The sequence below is a fragment of the Ranitomeya imitator genome, chromosome 6, assembly GCF_032444005.1.
Source record: "Ranitomeya imitator isolate aRanImi1 chromosome 6, aRanImi1.pri, whole genome shotgun sequence".
NCBI classification, from domain to species: Eukaryota; Metazoa; Chordata; class Amphibia; order Anura; family Dendrobatidae; genus Ranitomeya; species Ranitomeya imitator.
In genome coordinates, this window is record NC_091287.1 from 448,054,580 (window position 1) to 448,076,533 (window position 21,954).

The 21,954-nt window shown below is 44.0% G+C and overlaps 1 non-coding gene across 1 annotated transcript; it reads right to left on the bottom strand.

The window, feature by feature from the left end:
- Positions 1-507: 507 nt before the first annotated feature.
- LOC138643636 (5S ribosomal RNA) lies at positions 508-626 on the bottom strand. The gene has a single exon (XR_011314222.1). It is a non-coding gene; the product is annotated as a 5S ribosomal RNA (ribosomal RNA).
- Positions 627-21,954: the final 21,328 nt, after the last annotated feature.

The following is a 21,954-nucleotide window of genomic DNA, read 5'->3' on the forward strand; positions in this document are numbered from 1 at the left end:
GAAACACCCGCCGCAGCAGGGCCTGAGCATCAGGTGTCTTTAAAAATGGCTCGACGCAGGGTCTTCTGCAGGCTAAACCATTCATCTGGGGGGGACGTGACAGAAAGAGCCAGCTGGAGCCGCAACTTGAGGCGGATCGAGACGTCCAGCAGCGAATGAAGGAAGAGGGTGAGATGGTTGCGAGTGACTGTGAGCTGCTCTTCAGGGGGTCGTGTTGCCTGCAAAGGTGTTCTGCTTGCTTTGACCTGTAAACTGGCCACCAGGTTGCCGGCGGTTGCTTCCAAGCCCGCAGGAGGCGCTGGTCCTGTTGAAAAGAAGCCTAGTATTAAAAGTAAATAAGCAACAATGCTGGAGGCCCACGGTGATGAGAAGGATGCTGGTATTTTGCAAGGATGGAACAGAGTGAAGAGTGAAAAGAAGAAAGAAGCATGTGTGCCCTTGTGAAAGGGAATGGAAAAAAGGCATAGAGGAGAGTGACCCCTGCTGGTGGAAGGAAGGAAAAACAAAAGCCTACAGCACCTGGTATTCCCAGGCGGTCTCCCATCCAAGTACTAACCAAGCCCGACCCTGCTTAGCTTCCGAGATCAGACGAGATCGGGCGTGTTCAGGGTGGTGTGGCCGTAGGCAGAGACAGGCCTCTCACTTGCTGCTTTTCTACTTTGCAGTCTGGCTGCCGGCTGCCCTGTCCAGTGCTCAGCAAGAGGCCCTTTTGTGCTTTCCCTTCTCTTCACTTTTTTGCTGTCACCCTTAAAGGGTTTGTAGGCAGAACGCCCTGCTCAGAGCCGCTGAGCTCACTGATCGGCTGCCGACGTGACGTCAGCGTCGCAGCTAATGCCACAGACCTAGAGCAGCGCTGAGACCCTCCGGTGGACCCGGGTAGGGTGAGTACAGGGTGGTTTGTTGCTTTCTAATAGCCTGCAAGCTGGGATGAACTTTTATTGAAAGGGAACAACCCCTTTGACTGTCTGCAGCGCGCCACAACTAGGAAGCACACACTCACACGCAAGCGAGCACGCACATATGCTTGCATGTGGCCACACCTATTTGCCCCTGCAGCCTCAGCGCCACCATGCATCAGACTCTCTTGTTTTTTCTTCTAATGATTATTTCTGTGCCTTAGCAGGAAAACACCCCCCAATTCCCTTCCGCTCCTTCCCAGCCCTGAATTTGGGTCCTGGGTAGCCATCTGATTGGGTTAGTTACACAAGCTTCTTTGCAGAAAAAGACGTTAGGCTACGTTCACACTAGCGTTGTGCGCCGCTGCGTCGGCGACGCGACGCACAACGCACCGAAAAACGCTGCGTTTTTCGACGCGTGCGTCGTTTTTTGATGAAAATCGGACGCAAGAAAAATGCAACTTGTTGCGTTTTCTTGGTCCGACGCTAGCGTCAAAAAAGACGCACGTGTCGGAAAACGCAACAAGCAAAAACGCATGCGTCCCCCATGTTAAACATAGGGGCGCATGACGCGTGCGTCGCCGCTGCGTCGCCCGACGCTAGCGCGATGCACACTAGCCGAACGCTAGTGTGAACGTAGCCTTACTGCTGCCGGCCTCTAAAAATCATCCCCGGGGCGCCCGCTGAAAATCTGCCCCCTTCACGGTCCGGGATGCTTATAACGCCATCATTTCCAGAAGGCAGGCTGCGGGGTCAATAAGCACTCCTAGCCACAGCAGGGATCTCGGTGTGAGGCATGCGAGGAGGTGGCAGGGTGGCATCCTTAGCTGCAGTCTCAGAGGCCTTGTGGGGCTTGGGGCTTCCAGCCTCTAGGTTATGTAAGGTCGGTGTCTGGCAAGGCACCGCTCTATACTAGCCGAGCTGAGCAAGGGGGCAAAATGTCACCAAAACGGTCTACAGCACTTGGTGTTCCCAGGAGGTCTCCCATCCAAGTACTATCTAAGCCCAGCCCTGCTTAGACAGATCCATAGTTTTGGTGCCTTCAGTGTGAATGTACAATTTTCATAGTCATGAAAATACAGAAAAATCTTTAAATGAGAAGGTGTGTCCAAACTTTTGGTCTGTACTGTACGTGTTAATACCTGCTTATGATTGTCAATGTGGTTGAATTCACAATTACCCGATCATATCTAAACTCATGTTAAATAGTAGTAAGTATACAGCTGCCATCATTTACAGTGATTGAGTAACCGCACATATAGTTTATGTATTCTCGTAGGATTTTTCTGACAAGTTTTTAGTTGCATTTTACAGCAAAAGTTATAGTCTGATAACCGCTTTGAAACAAAGCAAATGGATCGCATTGTTGAAAGTTTTCAGTCAGAAGATCTGTACAAAAAATTTCCAAGACATTACCTATAACATGGAATACTGTGAATATTGTCATCAATAAGTGGCTTAAATTTGACATATCAGTGACATTATCTACAACATGACGTCGCTAAAAGAATTGATGAAAAGATGAGAAGAAAAGTTGTCTGGAAATCACCACAGCAACATTAGAGGATCTGCCGAAATTCCTGGCAAGTACTGATTGTGTACTGCATGTGACAACAGTCTCCCGTATTCTTCATATGTCTGACCTATGGGGTTGGGTGGCAAGATGAATACCTTTTCTTACAACGAAAAACATCCCAGACTGGCTATGTTTTGCCAAACCTACATGAAGTGTGAATTAAAGCATGTGAGAAAACATGTTATAGGGGAACAAAATTAGGTGAGGTGCTGTGTTAATGGGGGAAATAAGAAGACGGGCTGTTCTAATGCGGAAATAAAATGAGACGAGGAGCTGTGCAGATGAGGGAATAAACTGATGGGCTGTGTAGATGGGAGTAATAAACTGACAGGCTGTGCAGATGGGGCGAATAATTTTAGGGGCTGTGCTGATGGAGGAATAAACTGATAGGCTGTGCAGATGGAGGGAATAAGCTGAGGGGCTGGATAGAGGTTGGATAAAATGAGGGGCTGTTCAGATGGGTGAGAATAAATTGAAGGGCTGTGCAGATGGGGGAATAGGCTGAGAGGCTGTGTAGATGGGGTGAATAAACAGCTGTGTAGATGGGAGAATAAAATTACGAGCTCTGCAGATGGGGAAATAAACTGATGGGCTGTGCAGATGGGTGGGGATAAAGTGGCAGGCTGTGTAGATGGGAATAAAATTCGGGCTGTGCAGATTGGGGAATAAGCTGAGGGACTGTGAAGGGAATAAAATGAGGGGGTATGCAGATGGGAGAAATAAAATGAGGGCTTGCGCAGATCGGGTAAATAAACAGGCTGTGCAGACAGGAGAAATAAACTGAGGGGCTCTGCAGGTGGGGGAAATAAACTGATGGGCTGTGCAGATGGGGGGGATAAAGTGGCAGGCTGTGCAGATGGGGGAATAAAATTTGGGGCTGTGCAGATGGGGGAATAAGCTGATGGACTGTGAAGAAGGAGTAAAATGAGGGGCTGTGCAGATGGGGGAAATAAAATGAGGGGTTGTGCAAATCAGGTAAATAAATGGGCTTTGCAGATGAGAGAAATAAACTGAGGGGCTCTTCAGATGGGAGAATAAAGTGAGGGGCTGTGCAGATGGGGCGAATAAAAAAAAAAAGGAGAGCTGTGCAGGGGTGCATGAAAGGAGAGGCAGTACTGGGGAGGTGCGGGGGGCAATAAAATGAGAGGATATCCGTTTGGGCCATGAAATGAGGGGATGTGCGGTTTGGCCATGAAATGAGCGGCTGTGAATGTGGGACAACAAAGAATATGAGTTGCTGTAGCGACCATACTGTATATAGGACTGTGGAGGTCATTATACTTGGGGCTGTGGGGAACATCATACTGTTTGGAGTGTTGTTTATGGGCCATTATACTCTAAGGGGTGTTGTGGGAATCATCTTTGTATACTTGGGGGCTGTTTAGAGCATCATACTATTTATGGGGGTCTATGGTGGACATTATACTATATCATACTCCAGCGATGAGCCCGCACCTTTTTTCGGCACATGACAGCTGATCTGATCAGCTGACGTGCCCCTAACAGCCGCTGGTAGAATTGCGATCCACCCATGGCTGTTAACATGTTAAATGCCGCTGTCAAACTCTGACAGCGGCATTTAACATGCACGCGCAGGCTGCGCGTCATTACCTCCTTCCATCAGCACCCGTGTCACATGACCGTGGGTCGTCAATGGATCGACATGACAACCAGAGGTCTCCTGGAGGCCTCTGTGGTTGTCGCTGCTGGATTGCTATGAGTGCCGCCTAGTGGTGGCGATCCACAAAAAAACAAGTCCCCACTCAGGTCTGTCATTTATCGATGGAAATATAAGGGGCTTCCACATTACTGGTTGTACAAAGGTTCTGGCTCTTCGCCCCCTAAATAAATCCAGCAAGCTCTGCTCTCCAAAATACTAATGCCCCACAGTGTGCCTAAACTGCAGTTAGCATTTCTGTAGCGTTGAGAGCCCACTTAATTTGTGGGGTGTATCTCCAGAAGCATGAACTGGGCAGAATGCACTGGGCACTACAATGTGCTGGTGACTACAACGGCAAGTTTGCAATTTTCACTCAGTAACATTGCGGTTTCTTTCTGGAAAACATCCCTGGAGTCAAATTATTGCACATAGAAGCGTCAAGCTACAGACAGGGGACCACCACTAGATATAGAAATATATAAATTTTATTTAATCAACTAAAGAAACAAAACACCACCCTATTAAAAACAATTAAAACCAAAACCCAAATGAATCATGGGTTCCACATACGGAACCTTCCCCCCCTGGACATGTGTGATGGAACCAAATATGTAAACAAATACACAGATATATAAGTAAATAATACACGTGCACATAAAAATGACAATATGTCCCGGATAGATGAATAAATAGCACAATTTGAAATTACCACCATAAAATGGTCACATATGAGATGGTCATGTGTAAGAATCTAAACATGAAGTAACTCACAGCATGAATGGCAGAAAATAAATATCCACAAATAGTACAAATTTCAGCAATACCTGCCAATTAACATTTTAAAGCAATATACATATGAGACAAACATGAACCACCCACTGTAAGAGGCAAAAATTTGGCCACACCATAAATGACCACTTAAGATAAAGGCATACACCAGGGACAAGGTAAATAACAGGGTCAGGTGAAGTATAAAATATAAAGTGCAAAAGGAAGTGAGCCTATCAAAACCTGTATTAAAAAGCCCATGGGAAAAAGGTATGACCCAGGCAAATACGATCTGTATAATACATGTAGGGCCCACCCCACACTTGCACAAAAATAGCCTTGCTAAGCGAACATGACCCTGATAACCATCACCCAAAATATCCAGGGGGCATGTAGCCCAACGCGTGTCGCCACCAAAGTGGCTTCGTCAGGAGCAGGTGTCTGTAACCACGATTAGCTGATATATATACCAAGAAGGTGATTACCAACCTTATCCAAGAAATCCCCAACAGCTGCGAGGGGAAACGGCATGGAGGCAGGCGATGTATTTTACAGCGTTCCGGAAACCGGACATGACGATATACAAGAAAGATGTAGTCCGGGAGTACCAATATGGCCGCGGACAGATATACTGCGCATGCGCCAGGCTCAATGTAGATGAGATCGCGTAATTAGAGCTTGGGAGTCCCAATATGGCCGCAGACAAGTTCACAGCGCTTGCGCAAGGCTCCGAAATGGAGCACAAAATATTTCCAAAGGTGCAAAGAAGCTTGCAGAAAATAAATGATATACGTATATCAGTAACAAATAGCGCCATGCAGTGCAAATATGCACTGAAACAAAAAAAGAGAGAGTTTGGCTAGCAGGTACCACAATAACCATGAACGAACATATCACGCATGCACCAAGCTCCATAAAGGGAGCACGCGATTGTGGCTTCAAAGTCCCAGTACAGCAGAGAAACTAATTGATTGCGTATATTAAGGCTCCGGATTGAAAAGAGCCCTAGATGTAAAGATACGCATGCGCCGATACCAAATGCACCGAAGAAATAAATAAATACATAAATAAATAAAAAGCAAACAAAAAACAAATGACTGCAACACTATGTACAAAAAGGCCCATAAAGATGGACTCCCGACACATATATTTTGTCAAGTGCCTGTAATTTCAAGGATACATCTATCCAGAATCACCCTGACATAATATTTCCCTATGTATATATCAGCACAGACAAAGGAGGGTATAGTAGTTGGTAGAGATCACAGAAAGTAATATAAAGTGGAATAATATTGCTACCCCACAGAGTCCTTTATGTATATTCAAGAAGGCCAATAACTTCAAATGAAAACACATTTAGGATAGTGAACAAAAATTCCCAAATGGAAGGACACAACCCCACAAAGATAACTGAGATATCAATGAAATAAATGAGTGACTAAAAGCTGGCAAAAGTATGCTACTAAGGTGATGAAGACAAAATCAGATTTTTATTGTAGAGACCAAACAAACATATATGGCAAAGTTGTAAGATCCCCAAAGGTTCACACCAGAACCTGGATGTTTAATATAATAATTTTACACGTAGGGGTATCATGTAGATACCCAAGTGGTCCCAAATAGACCAAGAATTGTAGATAGACAAAAAGAGAGGGGATCAGAGTAAAAAACTCCCAGCTGGAAAGCCCATATAAGAATGGTCCCAAAAGTGCCCACCATATGCTAATATGGGGGCATAGTTAAGTGCCGTGGAGTGAAAATAACTGGAACTATCGATTATATACTGCAAGTTTGAAAAAGTTTTAAACCCCAAATATTTAAACGAAACATGTCACCACACTTAAATGCCAAAAAAACATCTAGAGGGAAGAAGCATATCGATAGAAGAGCATAATGACTATTTCAACCTTCATGGAATAATTGAAGAGACATCTCAAAATTGTGAAGATGGGTGTAAAACTGCACCCAAATGGACACCCATGCATATACACTCAAGAAGAAACATTCTTAAAAAGGAGGGATAAAGACCATTGCTGTCTAATTATACAAGAATATCCAGTTGGGGGGGGGAGGGAAATATATCACAGTTGTTTATAAAATCCCGTAAATAGAATTTCTTCGTTGAGGCCCATTGGGGCCATACTCTTCAAGTTGAAAATCCATTTAGTCTCGCAACGAAGAAGACGGTGGATAACATCCCCACCCCTGATGTTGAGATGTACACCTTCAAGTCCCATAACCCTAAAACTCGAGGTTTTGCAATGATGATGGTGCAAAAAATGTGCAGCCACAGACGATAAGGTTTTGTTCTTCGCCCGATCCCTGGAAGCCATTGAGATATTAGAGAGATGTTGCTGCATTCTCTTCTTCAATTCCTGTGTGGTCTGCCCGACATAGATCTTAGGACAGTCGCAAAAAATTGCGTATACCAGATTCCGCGATTTACAGTTGAAATACTCCTTAGGACGGATCTGAAAAGATAAGGTGGAAATAGAGTAACCGTCTTGTGAGATCATATACTGGCAGACGTTACAGCAACCACAAGGATAGGAACCAAAAATCCTGGTGCCCCGATTTAGTCTTGCCACCGGTCGTTGATAGTGACTATGACAGAGGTCATCCCTGAGATTCTTGGCCCTTCTGGCTACCATGCATGGCGTATTGGATATTCAGTATATCTGTCCGCGGCCATATTGGTACTCCGGGACTACATCTTTCTTGTATATCGTCATGTCCGGTTTCCGGAACACTGTAAAATACATCGCCTGCCTCCATGCCGTTTCCCCTCGCAGCTGTTGGGGATTTCTTGGATAAGGTTGGTAATCACCTTCTTGGTATATATATCAGCTAATCGTGGTTACAGACACCTGCTCCTGACGAAGCCACTTTGGTGGCGACACGCGTTGGGCTACATGCCCCCTGGATATTTTGGGTGATGGTTATCAGGGTCATGTTCGCTTAGCAAGGCTATTTTTGTGCAAGTGTGGGGTGGGCCCTACATGTATTATACAGATCGTATTTGCCTGGGTCATACCTTTTTCCCATGGGCTTTTTAATACAGGTTTTGATAGGCTCACTTCCTTTTGCACTTTATATTTTATACTTCACCTGACCCTGTTATTTACCTTGTCCCTGGTGTATGCCTTTATCTTAAGTGGTCATTTATGGTGTGGCCAAATTTTTGCCTCTTACAGTGGGTGGTTCATGTTTGTCTCATATGTATATTGCTTTAAAATGTTAATTGGCAGGTATTGCTGAAATTTGTACTATTTGTGGATATTTATTTTCTGCCATTCATGCTGTAAGTTACTTCATGTTTAGATTCTTACACATGACCATCTCATATGTGACCATTTTATGGTGGTAATTTCAAATTGTGCTATTTATTCATCTATCCGGGACATATTGTCATTTTCATGTGCACGTGTATTATTTACTTATATATCTGTGTATTTGTTTACATATTTGGTTCCATCACACATGTCCAGGGGGGGAAGGTTCCGTATGTGGAACCCATGATTCATTTGGGTTTTGGTTTTAATTGTTTTTAATAGAGTGGTGTTTTTGTTTCTTTAGTTTTTTAAATAAAATTTATATATTTCTATATCTAGTGGTGGTCCCCTGACTGTAGCTTGACGCTTTTTCTTTTCTATGTGCATACTCCTTTCAGGTCAAGCTTGGGTTGACCCCCTTATTACAATTTGTGGCTATTATGCATTGATGGTGCCCTCCATTGTTTGTCTATACTGGAGTCAAATTATTACTACACCTGTAGATAAATTCTCAGAGGGGTGGAATTTCCAGAATGGCGGGGGGAATCTCACTTAGTGGTTCTGTATATGGAGTCTGCAAGCTATTCTACAAAATTTTGTTTACCAAGAGTCAAGTGTGACAAATTTGGTGCCATTTTTACCCAGTTCACAATGTGAAAATGTAAAATCTTAGGCTAAAACAACATTTTTGTGGTAAAAATGTAATTTTTCTTCACTGCCCAATGGTATAAAATTCTGTGACACCTCCATGTGGTCAATATGATCACTGCACCCTTAGATTAATTGAGAGGCATAGTATGTAAAATGCGGTCACTTATGGGGGGTAAATATAGGTAAACTGACTGAACAGCAATCTAGTCTGAACTGGTGCATAACCAAAAAAGTCTTACATAGCAATTAGATCAATGGCTGCACTCAACTGTACTAAAGCAAGGAAATGTGCGATACATGAAATGTGAATAGCATAATGGCTCGTGAAATCTATGAAAAAAACACATGAGATGCTTAGCACAAGATTTGGCCAAAAATTGTGAGCCCATCCACCAAACGTCAAGGTAATCTCAGATCGGATGGGTACCTGACCTGACTGCCTAGTGTGAACACTTACCTATGGCTAATAACGTGGTAAAGCCTGCATTTATAGGAAGGTCAGAACCAACTGTGTTTGGATGTAATTAAAATCACAGCATGGTGAAGGGTGGGGCGTTCAAGTCAGAAAAAAATAGTACATAGTAAATGGTGGATGGGCTCACAATTTTTGGCCAAATCTTGTGCTAAGCATCTCATGTGTTTTTTCATAGATTTCACAAGCTATTCACATTTCATGTATCGCACATTTCCTTGCTTTAGTACAGTTGAGTGCAGCCATTGATCTATTTGCCACTTATGGGGGGTGTTCTGCTGTTCTTTCACCTCAGTGGCTCTGCCAATATTACATGGCACCCGCAAACCATACCAACAAAATCTGTTCCATAATATGGCGCTCCATGCCTTCTGGGCTTTCCACTATGCCTGAAAAGTATTTCCAAGTTACATGTAGGGCAATCAGGAGAAATTGCACAACAAACTGGGAAGTCCATTTTATTCTTTCTTCACCGCCCAATGGGATAAAATAATGTGAGGCAAATGTGGTGTCAACATGTTTACTATTTAGGCACATCAGCAGCTCCTCAAACACAACATGACGTCCGCTATCTATTCCAGCCAGTTTTGCGCTCCAAAAGTCAAATGGTGCCCCTTCCCTTCCGAGTCCCTATGCACCCAAACAATAGTTTTCCACTACATATGGGGTGTCGGTTTACTCATCAGAAATTGCACAATAAACTTTTATGGTCCATTTTCTAATATTACCCTTCTGAAAATGAAAAATTTGGGGCGAAAGCTATATTTTTTTGTGGGAAAATGTAATTTTTGTATTCACTGCTCAACGTTCTAAAACTCTGTGAAGCACCTGGTGCTTCAAGGTGCTCACCACGCAGCTTGATAAGTTCCTTAAGGGGCCTAGTGTCCAAGATAGTCACTTGTGGGGGGTTTCACAATTTAGGCACATAAGGGGCCCTGTAAACATGACATAGTGTCTCCGATGTCTATTCTAGCCAATTTTGTATTCCAAAAGTAAAATGGTGCCAAACAATGGTTTTACAGCACATTTGGCATATTGGTGTATTCAAGAGAAATTGCACAACAAATTGTGTGGTAAATTTTCTCCTGTTACCCTTGGGAAAATGCAACCGTGTGAAACACCTGAAGGGTTAATAAACTTCTTGAATGTGGTGTCGAGCACTTTGTGGGATGCAGTTTTTAGAATGGTGTCACTTTTGGGTGTTTTCTGTCATATAGGCCCCTAAAGTCACTTCAAATGGCATGTGTTCCCTAAAATAAATTGGTTTTGTAAATTTTGGTGGAAAAATTAGAAATTGCTGATCAATTTTTAATCTTTCTAACTTCCTAACAAAAACATTTTTGTAAAGTAGACATGTGGGAAATGTTATTTTTTATTTTGTGTGATATAAGTATCTATTTTAAGGGCCTAAAAATTAAAAATGTAAAAATTGCTACATTTTTGCCAAAATTCCAATATTTTCCCAAATAAATGCAAACAATATCAACATAAATTTACCACTAACATAAAGTACACTGTGTCACGAAAAAAACAGTCTCAGAATTACTTAGTGGATGCTTTCCTGAAACGGAAAGTACTTGCAAGCAGCATAATACAAAGAATAGCAGGTTTACCCAGAATCCTTTGCAGTAGGCGGAGCTATGCAAATCATCTCTTTCCACCCCTGTCTAATCCACAGCGCTTGGAACCGCCAAGTGTGCAATGCTGCGGATTAGTTTATAAATTTACACAGCCAACCAATTCCTACCTGTGGACACGTGTTTCGGGCTTTAGGCCCTCATCAGCACAGGGCTGGAATTGGTTGGCTGTATGGAGTGAGGCTCGGTGAGCAAGCGATACATACATGCTAGCCACCTTAGGGAGAGACCCAAGTTGGGCTAAATGTAGCGGGACGAAAGAGACCGAAAAGCCCTCTACTTAAAGGAAATACATAGTGGATGCTTTCCTGAAACGGAAAGTACTTGCAAGCATTACTGAAATTTGTTGAAGTGTTCCAAAGCTATTACCACATAAACTGACATAGTTGTAAAATATGGCCTGGTAATGAAGGTGCAAACAGGCTGAGAGTGGTGAACGGGTTTTATATAAACAAAAAAAATTATTTTTGCTTTACAGGATATTAGCTTTAAAGGGATCGTTCATTTCAGTGTAATATGCCTAGTTGTGCTATCCATGCTAAAATTATGTATCACACTGGCCAATGTTATTCAATAGGGCTGTTCAGATGAGAAAAAAACCTCCGACCCAGTTTGAATGACAGCTGCAATTTGTACTGAGCAGTGCAAGATTTCAACAAGGAGAAGGGACAGTGAGGAGCAGTCAGTTTGTTTAGGTGGGTAGAAATTTAATTAAACTTTCACAAAGGATTATACTGCAATGCTGATGTAACTTGACGGCGGGCGGTAGCCATGGTCGAGCTGCTGCCCCATTGCACCCTGGCACTTTCCAGGAAAATCATGTCCCAGTCCCAACTTACTGGCAAGTGTGGGGTGCATCACCTTCACCTGTAGACCGCAGGCCTCTGCTTTCTCTAGGTCTCCCTCCTCAGGAGACGCCGCACATAACACAGTTCATTGTAACAAGCAGTTTTTTATTGGGCAGTCCAGTTTCATCAGACTGTAACATGATGTTTCGGGCACGAGGCTTCTTATTCCTTGTTTCTTTAGTACAATACATCTCCAGCATCGCTCTCCGTTCCTCCTGGACTATCCTCACGTTAACTGATTTTCCAGAGATTTCCTGCCCAATCCCGCAGTACAACGGGAAACCGCTACCTTCCCTTAACGCTATTTCACTTCCACTTCCTCTGTACACTAGAGCAGGGGTCCCCAACTCCAGTCCTCAAGGCCCACCAACATGTCATGTTTTCAGGATTTCCTTAGTCTTGCCCAGGTAATAATTGCATCACCTGTGCAATGCAAAGGAAATCCTGAAAACATGACCTGTTGGTGGGCCATGAGGACTGGAGTTGGGGACCCCTGCACTAGAGGATAAGGCACGCTTTGTAGTACCTGTACCGAGCCCTAGGCTCCGGATGTTGCCGGAATGTCCGCAAGAGATTGCAGTAAGGCTTCCCACTGCCTTGACCGATGGCTGCCAGCTATACGGTACTTCCCTATCCGACTATCAGGAAGTAGTCCTCTTTTGCTAGGGCTTCCCCCCCAGGGGCCAGTCCCAAGCTTTAAGTATGTCTGTCACTACAGTACTGTACGTAGCTGGGCAGGTCTCCACCGCAAACGCTAAGTATTACATTTACATACATTACACATATTATACCCAAGCTTTAACTGGCCCACAGGGGAACAGGAAAATCCTATGGTGGGTCACTGTGCAAGAGTGGACCACCACCCTCTTATATGAGCAGTACTTGGCATAATATACTTTATTCACTACGTACAAAGGTGTCATCTTATTCATGTAACAATCTACCCAGTTCATTGTTATATAAATTTGTGATTGAGGATAATGTCACATTTGCTTGCAGTTGTAAAGTGGGGCCTGGAGTTGGTTACTGGTGGGACCTTGGCACCCCAATCCTACACTGCTTGTGTCCCTGTCTTCAGCCTTCTCGTGTACTTTGCTGCGTAGGACATATAATATTTTAGGGCGCTGCCTCCATAACACTTTTAATGTAACTTGGGACAGGAGTTGACATTATGATACCACAATGGGTGGAGATATGTGTTCTGCCTTCTGTAAATGGTGCCCCCCATAATTCCTGGTTCAAGTTGTAGAGTATTGAGGGAAGTAATGATGACTCCCATCATTGTAACCGTGTAAAAAGAAAGTGAATACAAAAAAACTACCATGACACTTTTATTTTTTAGTTTTCTTTTTTTTTATTGGAATAGCAATAAGCAACACTGTAATAAAAATATTACCGGCCCTTTCAGAAATTAAACCATGATCACAATGACTCTCAGGTCAGGCCCTATAGACACCACAGAACTAGCTGTGGGCATTGAGGACCATCTGAGAGCCACTGGACCGAAAGATCCAGAGGAAGGCAAAGAAACCCCTCGGAGAGTTCTGCCTCAGGGGGGAAAAAAATTCCTTCCTGATCCCAATTGTGGCGATCGGATATTTCCCTGGATCACATCTGTCCTGCTGCATATTGCTGTATATCTGCATGTATTATAAGCTCAGGAGAGTCGATTTGGAAGGGAAAAGATAAATACACCTTGCTCTTAGGAGCTTACAGTCTAATAGTATATAGCAGTGGTATAGAGCTTACAGTCTAATATACAATATACACCCTGCTCCTATGAGCTTACAATCTAATATACAATATACACCCTGCTCCTAGGAGCTTACAATCTAATATACAATATGCACCTTGCTCCTAGGAGCTTACAATCCAATATACAATATACACCCTGCTCCAAGGAGCATACAGTCTAATCTACTATATAATTATCTAAGGGGTACTTCCGTCTGTCTGTCTGTCCTGGAAATCCTGCGTCGCTGATTGGTCTCGCCAGCTGCCTGTCCTGGCTTCCGCAACCAATCAGCGACGGGCACAGTCTGATTAGTCCCTCCCTACTTCCGTCCAGTCAGTGCCCGGCGCCCGCTCCATACTCCCTCCCCCCCAGTCAGTGCTCACACAGGGTTAATGCCAGCGTTAACGGACCGCGTTATGCCGCGGGTAACGCACTCTGTTAACGCTGCTATTAACCCTGTGTGTCCCCAGCTTTTTAATGCATAGGCAGCATCAATAGTAAAAAGATGTAATGTTAAAAATAATTAAAAAAAACCTGCTATTCTCACCTTCCGTAGTCCGCCGAGACGCACGCGGCCTCCGCCAGCTTCCGTTCCCAGAGATGCATTGCGAAATTACCCAGAAGACTTCTGGGAACAGAAGATGGCGGCAGCCGCGCGCATCTCGGCACAGCTTCGCTGGATCCCGGCGGGTGAGGATATAACTTTTTTATTTTAAATATTTTTTTTAACAGGGATATGGTGCCCACACTGCTATATACTACGTGGGCTGTGTTATATACCACGTGGCTGCTATAAACTACGTGACCAGTGTTATATACTGTGTGGGCTGTGCTATATATTACGTGGCCAGTGTTATATACTGCGTGGGCTGTGCTATATATTACGTGGGCTGTGTTATATACTGTTTGGGCTGTGCTATATATTACGTGGCCAGTGTTATATACTGTTTGGCCTGTGATATATACTATGTCGCCTGTGTTATATACTGCGTGGCTGCTATATACTGTGTGGGCTGTGTTATATACTGCATGGCCTGTATTAACGCATCGGGTATGCTACAATATGTATGTATATAGCAGCCACATAGTATATAGCACAGGCCACGTAGTATTTGTCTGCTATATACTACATGGCCTGTGCTATATACTATGTGGCTGCTATATGCATACATACACAGATATTCTAGAATACCCGATGCGTTAGAATCGGGCCACTATCTAGTATACAATATACACCCTGCTCCAAGGAGCTTACAGTCTAATATACAATATACACCCTGCTCCACGGAGCTTACAGTCTAATATACAATATACACCCTGCTCCACGGAGCTTACAGTCTAATATAAAATATACACCCTGCTCCAAGGAGGTTACAGTCTAATGTATAATATACACCCTGCTCCAAGAAGCTTACATTCTAATGTACAATATACACCCTGCTCCAAGGAGCTTACAGTCTAATATACAATATACACCCTGCTCCAAAGAGATTACAGTCTAATGTACAATATACACCCTGCTCCAAGAAGCTTACATTCTAATGAACAATATACACCCTGCTCCAAGGAGCGTACAGTCTAATGTACAATATACAACCTGCTCCTAGGAGCTTACAATCTAATCTACAATATTAAAATTTTTAAAGCAAATGGGGGTGCATTTTATAATCTGAAGGTAGCTTACCAGGGTGGTGGAGTGGAGTCACAGGAGGCAGGGTCGTTGCTTCAGGAGGCTGGTGGAGGTGGCAGAAGTGGGCCGATGCTGCTGGCCCTGGGCTCTCATAAGATGTCGGCGCCGGTGAGTGGAATCCCCTTTACCATTGATTTTCCTGCGGTGAGCTTCGGAAAAATGGCTGCTGGAGGTGGCTCGTGCAGATTGAGATCTCGAGAGACGAGATCGCCTCTTCAAAAATCTCGTCTCCCAAGATCTCAATCTGTGCACGCGCGGCCTCCAGCAGCGATTTTCACAAAGCCCACAACAGGGAAATCAATGGGAAAGAGGACTCCACTCAACAGCGCAAACATCTTATGAGAGCCCAGGGTCCGCAACATCTCCCCACCCTGATGCTGCCGACATCCTGAAGCAGTGACCGTGCCTCCTGTGACGCCACAAGCTACCGTTAAACCAGACTAGAAAAAGCATCCCCATGTTATTTAAAAATGTTATTTTTTTTCCTATTTTCCACCCAAAAATTGTGGTGCATCTTATGGTCAGGTGCGTCCACAAAATACACATAAATATATGTATATAGAGAGCAGACACCGAACAGGCTTTAATCAGAGTGTGATCAGAGTAGCATCAGTTTCTCTCAGAGGTGGAGAAGGGGAAAAAAAGTTTCTCAATTTTGTCAGCCTGGGAAAATTGGAGAGCATATATAAATATATGTATAAATATACTTATTTATGTATATTTATGTATATTTAATTTCTTAATATATAGTGTGTATAGATAGTGGTGTGGAATTAATGGCGCTATGTAAAAAAGTAAAATAAGTAAATATATACAGGTCCTTCTCAAAAAATTAGCATATAGTGTTAAATTTCATTATTTACCATAATGTAATGATTACAATTAAACTTTCATATATTATAGATTCATTATCCACCAACTGAAATTTGTCAGGTCTTTTATTGTTTTAATACTGATGATTTTGGCATACAACTCCTGATAACCCAAAAAACCTGTCTCAATAAATTAGCATATTTCACCCATCCAATCAAATAAAAGTGTTTTTTAATAACAAACAAAAAAACCATCAAATAATAATGTTCAGTTATGCACTCAATACTTGGTCGGGAATCCTTTGGCAGAAATGACTGCTTCAATGCGGCGTGGCATGGAGGCAATCAGCCTGTGACACTGCTGAGATGTTATGGAGGCCCAGGATGCTTCAATAGCGGCCTTAAGCTCATCCAGAGTGTTGGGTCTTGCGTCTCTCAACTTTCTCTTCACAATATCCCACAGATTCTCTATGGGGTTCAGGTCAGGAGAGTTGGCAGGCCAATTGAGCACAGTAATACCATGGTCAGTAAACCATTTACCAGTGGTTTTGGTACTGTGAGCAGGTGCCAGGTCGTGCTGAAAAATGAAATCTTCATCTCCATAAAGCATTTCAGCCGATGGAAGCATGAAGTGCTCCAAAATCTCCTGATAGCTAGCTGCATTGACCCTGCCCTTGATGAAACACAGTGGACCAACACCAGCAGCTGACATGGCACCCCACACCATCACTGACTGTGGGTACTTGACACTGGACTTCAGGCATTTTGGCATTTCCTTCTCCCCAGTCTTCCTCCAGACTCTGGCACCTTGATTTCCGAATGACATGCAAAATTTGCTTTCATCAGAAAAAAGTACTTGGGACCACTTAGCAACAGTCCAGTGCTGCTTCTCTGTAGCCCAGGTCAGGCGCCTCTGCCGCTGTTTATGGTTCAAAAGTGGCTTTACCTGGGGAATGCGGCACCTGTAGCCCATTTCCTGCACACGCCTGTGCACGGTGGCTCTGGATGTTTCCACACCAGACTCAGTCCACTGCTTCCTCAGGTTCCCCAAGGTCTGGAATCGGTCCTTCTCCACAATCTTCCTCAGGGTCCGGTCTCCTCTTCTCGTTGTACAGCGTTTTCTGCCACATTGTTTCCTTCCAACAGACTTACCATTGAGGTGCCTTGATACAGCACTCTGGGAACAGCCTATTTGTTGAGAAATTTCTTTCTGGGTCTTACCCTCTTGCTTGAGGGTGTCAATGATGGCCTTCTTGACATCTGTCAGGTCGCTAGTCTTAAGGTACCGTCACACTAGACGATATCGCTAGCGATCCGTGACGTTGCAGCGTCCTGGCTAGCGATATCGTCCAGTGTGACAGGCAGCAGCGATCAGGCCCCTGCTGTGCTGTCGCTGGTCGGGGAAGAAAGTCCAGAACTTTATTTCGTCGCTGGACTCCCCGCAGACATCGCTGAATCGGTGTGTGTGACACCGATTCAGCTATGTCTTCACTGGTAACCAGGGTAAACATCGGGTAACTAAGCGCAGGGCCGCGCTTAGTAACCCGATGTTTACCCTGGTTACCATCGTAAAAAAACAAACAGTACATACTTACATTCAGCTGTCTGTCCCTTGCCGTCTGTTTGCTGCACTGACTGCTGGCCGCAAAGTGAAAGTGAAAGCACAGCACAGCGGTGAGTCACACAGCGGTGACTCACCGCTGTGGCTGTGCTCTGCTTTCACTTTGCGGCCAGCAGTCAGTGCAGCAAACAGACGGCAAGGGACAGACAGCTGAATGTAAGTATGTACTGTTTGTTTTTTTACGATGGTAACCAGGGTAAACATCGGGTTACTAAGCGCGGCCCTGCGCTTAGTTACCCGATGTTTACCCTGGTTACCGGGGACCTCGGGATCGTTGGTCGCTGGAGAGCGGTCTGTGTGACAGCTCTCCAGCGACCAAACAGCGACGCTGCAGCGATCCGGATCGTTGTCGGTATCGCTGCAGCGTCGCTAAGTGTGACGGTACCTTTACCCATGATGGGGGTTTTGAGTAATGAACCAGGCAGGGAGTTTATAAAAGCCTCAGGTATCTTTTTGCATGTGTTTAGAGTTAATTAGTTGATTCAGAAGATTAGGGTAATAGGTCGTTTAGAGAACCTTTTCTTGATATGCTAATTTATTGAGACAGGTTTTTTGGGTTATCAGGAGTTGTATGCCAAAATCATCAGTATTAAAACAATAAAAGACCTGACAAATTTCAGTTGGTGGATAATGAATCTATAATATATGAAAGTTTAATTGTAATCATTACATTATGGTAAATAATGAAATTTAACACTATATGCTAATTTTTTGAGAAGGACCTGTATATGTGTTTGTGTGTATTTGTGCAATTCTATAAGCCTGTGCACAGAGTAGAATACAGGCTAATAGACTTTCTATCGAGCCTGTACATAGATTTGAGCCCGCTCAGGCAGAGCTCTGTGCTTCTGTCTGTTGAATTGCGTGCTATAGAGCAGTTGTTTGGAGCGATCAGTGGGTTTCCCAGGATCCAGTCACCAACTGATCAACTCCAGATAAGGGCCCGTGCGCACAACCAATTTTGCCATCTGAATGCTAGCCGTGGTTTTGATGGATAGCACTTGTACCTATGATATTCTATGGAGCTGTGCAAATGTCAGATTTTTTCCTCAGACCCAGTGGTCCACTGAAAAAATCGGAGACAAGTCCTATTTTGATCCCAGTTTCAGATCAAAATCAGCAATGCAAGTCTACAGGCCCGTGAAAAATTTGGACCCCAATTGGATGACATCTGAGTGCAATCCGATTTTCACAGACTGACAATGGAGAAGGAGGAGAAACCTTTTTTTCCCCTCTCCACGTCCAAGAAAATCTCTGATCTGAGTTTGATCAGAGTTTGTAACACTATGCCATTTAATGAATAGTGCCCATGATATACTGTGGTTCCAGTTCTGGTTCTCCTGCTGCTGCTTCAATCTACTACGTTCTCCGTTGTTTCTGCTCAGGTTTCCTGCTGCGCCACCATCATCTGTCCGTGCTTCATTATAGCTGCTCATCTGAAGTGCATGAGACATAAAACCTATCATTACCAAAAAAAGCTGTCAGGCTCTAATGAAACAAGGTGGCTCAGGTGTTGCACTTTGCACATTTTATGCCAATTGTGATGTCATATGATGTCTATGATATTTATGTGCTTTGTGATGTCATCCAAACTGCCTTTTAACCCCTTCCCACCCAATGACATACTTTGATTTTGTGAACAGGTTATTTGGAAGCAACGGTGCAGACAATGAAAGGACAATGGTAATCACCCTAAACTATCTATCTTAGTACCACAGAAAGGAAATCTCACTATATAGATATATGCATAAATATTTATGTCTTTCTGTCTTAGCTCAATGGGCGCCACTCTGAGCACTAGACCTGTCGCTGTCATATTCTCTACAAGCGTTTTTGATTGTTACACTGGCAGTAATGGGGGTCACCAGTATTTGCCGTTAGGCCACAAGTCCTTCATAAGTTAGTCACTTAGTACTCTGTAGGTGCTCGCCACACTATCCTCTTTCTCTTCTGAAGCGTTGCCACAGCGCATACCCTGTGTACCCTGGTATGTCTATGCTGTAAGTAACAGCCCAGGGGAATGGTCCTCTGCTACAGCCGATGAACGCAGTGACTTTGACAGCAACACACGTCGTGTAGCACAATCACAACACAAGAAACCACAAGGGTGCTGTGACAAACCAGTTGCAAAAAAATCTAATGGGTATGATTTTTGCATCTTGTTTGTCATGGTCGCATTACCATTAGGGTTGCAATGCGACCTGGTTATGCTGCGATACAGCAGTAACATCTAGCAATGTTTTGGTCGCCCGACATATTGCGCCCAAAGTCACCAGGTAGCTTCAGCCTTACAGTGCCATGGATTAAAGGTATTCTGAGAAAAACAAGCCAGTAACTTGTTGTTTGCCACTGAAACGTCAGCTAACCTTTGCCCACTGCTATCTGTATCATATTTAGTCTTATCCAAGTGGCTGCTGTTTGCAAACCTGCTTGTAAAGTAACTAGCAGACATGTGGGACATGTTAAATCCACCACAGGGGTGGTTTGTGTAACTATTTTCTGAGACCCATAACTTTTTTATTTCTACATAGACAGAACTGTATGAGGACTTTACTTTTTTTGTGGAACTGTAGTTTTTGGGATCATTTCACAGTACATTTGGATTGTTTTGATTATTTCTTACTAAAAAATTTTCAGCAAGGTGCAGAAATAAAAAATGTTAATTCTGGTCTTTTCATTTTTTTTTCTTATGACGCTTATGGTATGGTTCCACACCATTTTGAGATGATAGTACGGGTATATATATATATATATATATATATATATATATATATATATATATATATATATATATATACATATATACATACATAATCTACTATATAATTGTCTAAGGGTCACTTCCGTCTGTCCTTCTGTCTGTCACGGATATTCATTCGCTGATTGGTGTCGCCAGCTGCCTGTCATGGCTGCCGCGACCAATCAGCGACGGGCACAGTCCGGAAGAAAATGGCCGCTCCTTACTCCCCGCAGTCAGTGCCTGGCGCCCGCATACTCCCCTCCGGTCACCACTAACACAGGGTTAATGCCGGCGGTAACGGACCGCGTTATGCCGCGGGTAACGCACTCCATTACCGCCGCTATTAACACTGTGTGTCCCCAACTTTTTACTATTGACGCTTCCTATGCGGCATCAATAGTAAAAAATGTAATGTTAAAAATAATTTAAAAAAACCTGCTATACTCACCCTCCGTAGTCCGCTGAGCCACTCGTGCCGGCCATCTTCCGTTGCAGGTTCCGGTGGCAAAGATGGTATGTGAGAAGGACCTGCCATGACGTCATGGTCATGTGACCGCGTCGTCATCACAGGCCCTGCGCGCTTGCGTGAGAAGGACCTGCCATGACGTCACGGTCATGTGACCGCGACGTCATCACAGACCCTGCGCGAGAAAGACCTGCCATGACGTCACAATCATGTGACCGCGACGTCATCACAGGTCCTGCGCTCATACCAACCCTGGGACCGGAAGCTGCCATGGACTATAAGGGGCCCTCGGAAAGGTGAGTATATGTTTTTTTTTTTTTTTTTTAACCTGTGACAAACATGGCTGGGCAATATACTACGTAGCTGGGCAATATACTACGTGGCTCTGTGCTGTATACTACTTCGCTGTGCAATATAGTACGTGGCTCTGTGCTGTATACTACGTCACTGGGCAATATGCTACGTGACTGGCCAATATACTACGTGGCTCTGTGCTGTATACTACGTCGCTCTGCAATATACTACGTGGCTCTGCAATATACTACGTGGCTCTGCAATATACTACGTGGCTCTGTGCTGTATACTAAGTCACTGGGCAATATGCTACGTGACTGGCCAATATACTACGTGGCTCTGTGCTGTATACTACGTCGCTCTGCAATATACTACGTGGCTCTGCAATATACTACGTGGCTCTGTGCTGTATACTACGTCACTGGGCAATATACTACGTGGCTGGGCAATATACTACGTCACTGGGCAATATACTACGTGGCTGGGCAATATACTACGTCACTGGGCAATATACTATGTCACTGGCCAATATACTACGTGTCTGGGCAATATACTACGTGGCTGGACAATATACTACGTGGTTGGGCAATATACTATGTGACTGGGCAATATACTACGTGACTGGGCAATATACTACGTGACTGGGCAATATACTACGTGGCTGGGCAATATACTACGTGGCTGGGCAATATACTACGTGGCTGGGCAATATACTACGTAGCTGGGCAATATACTACATAGCTGGGCAATATACTATGTCACTGGGCAATATACTACGTCACTGGGCAATATACTACGTCACTGGGCAATATACTA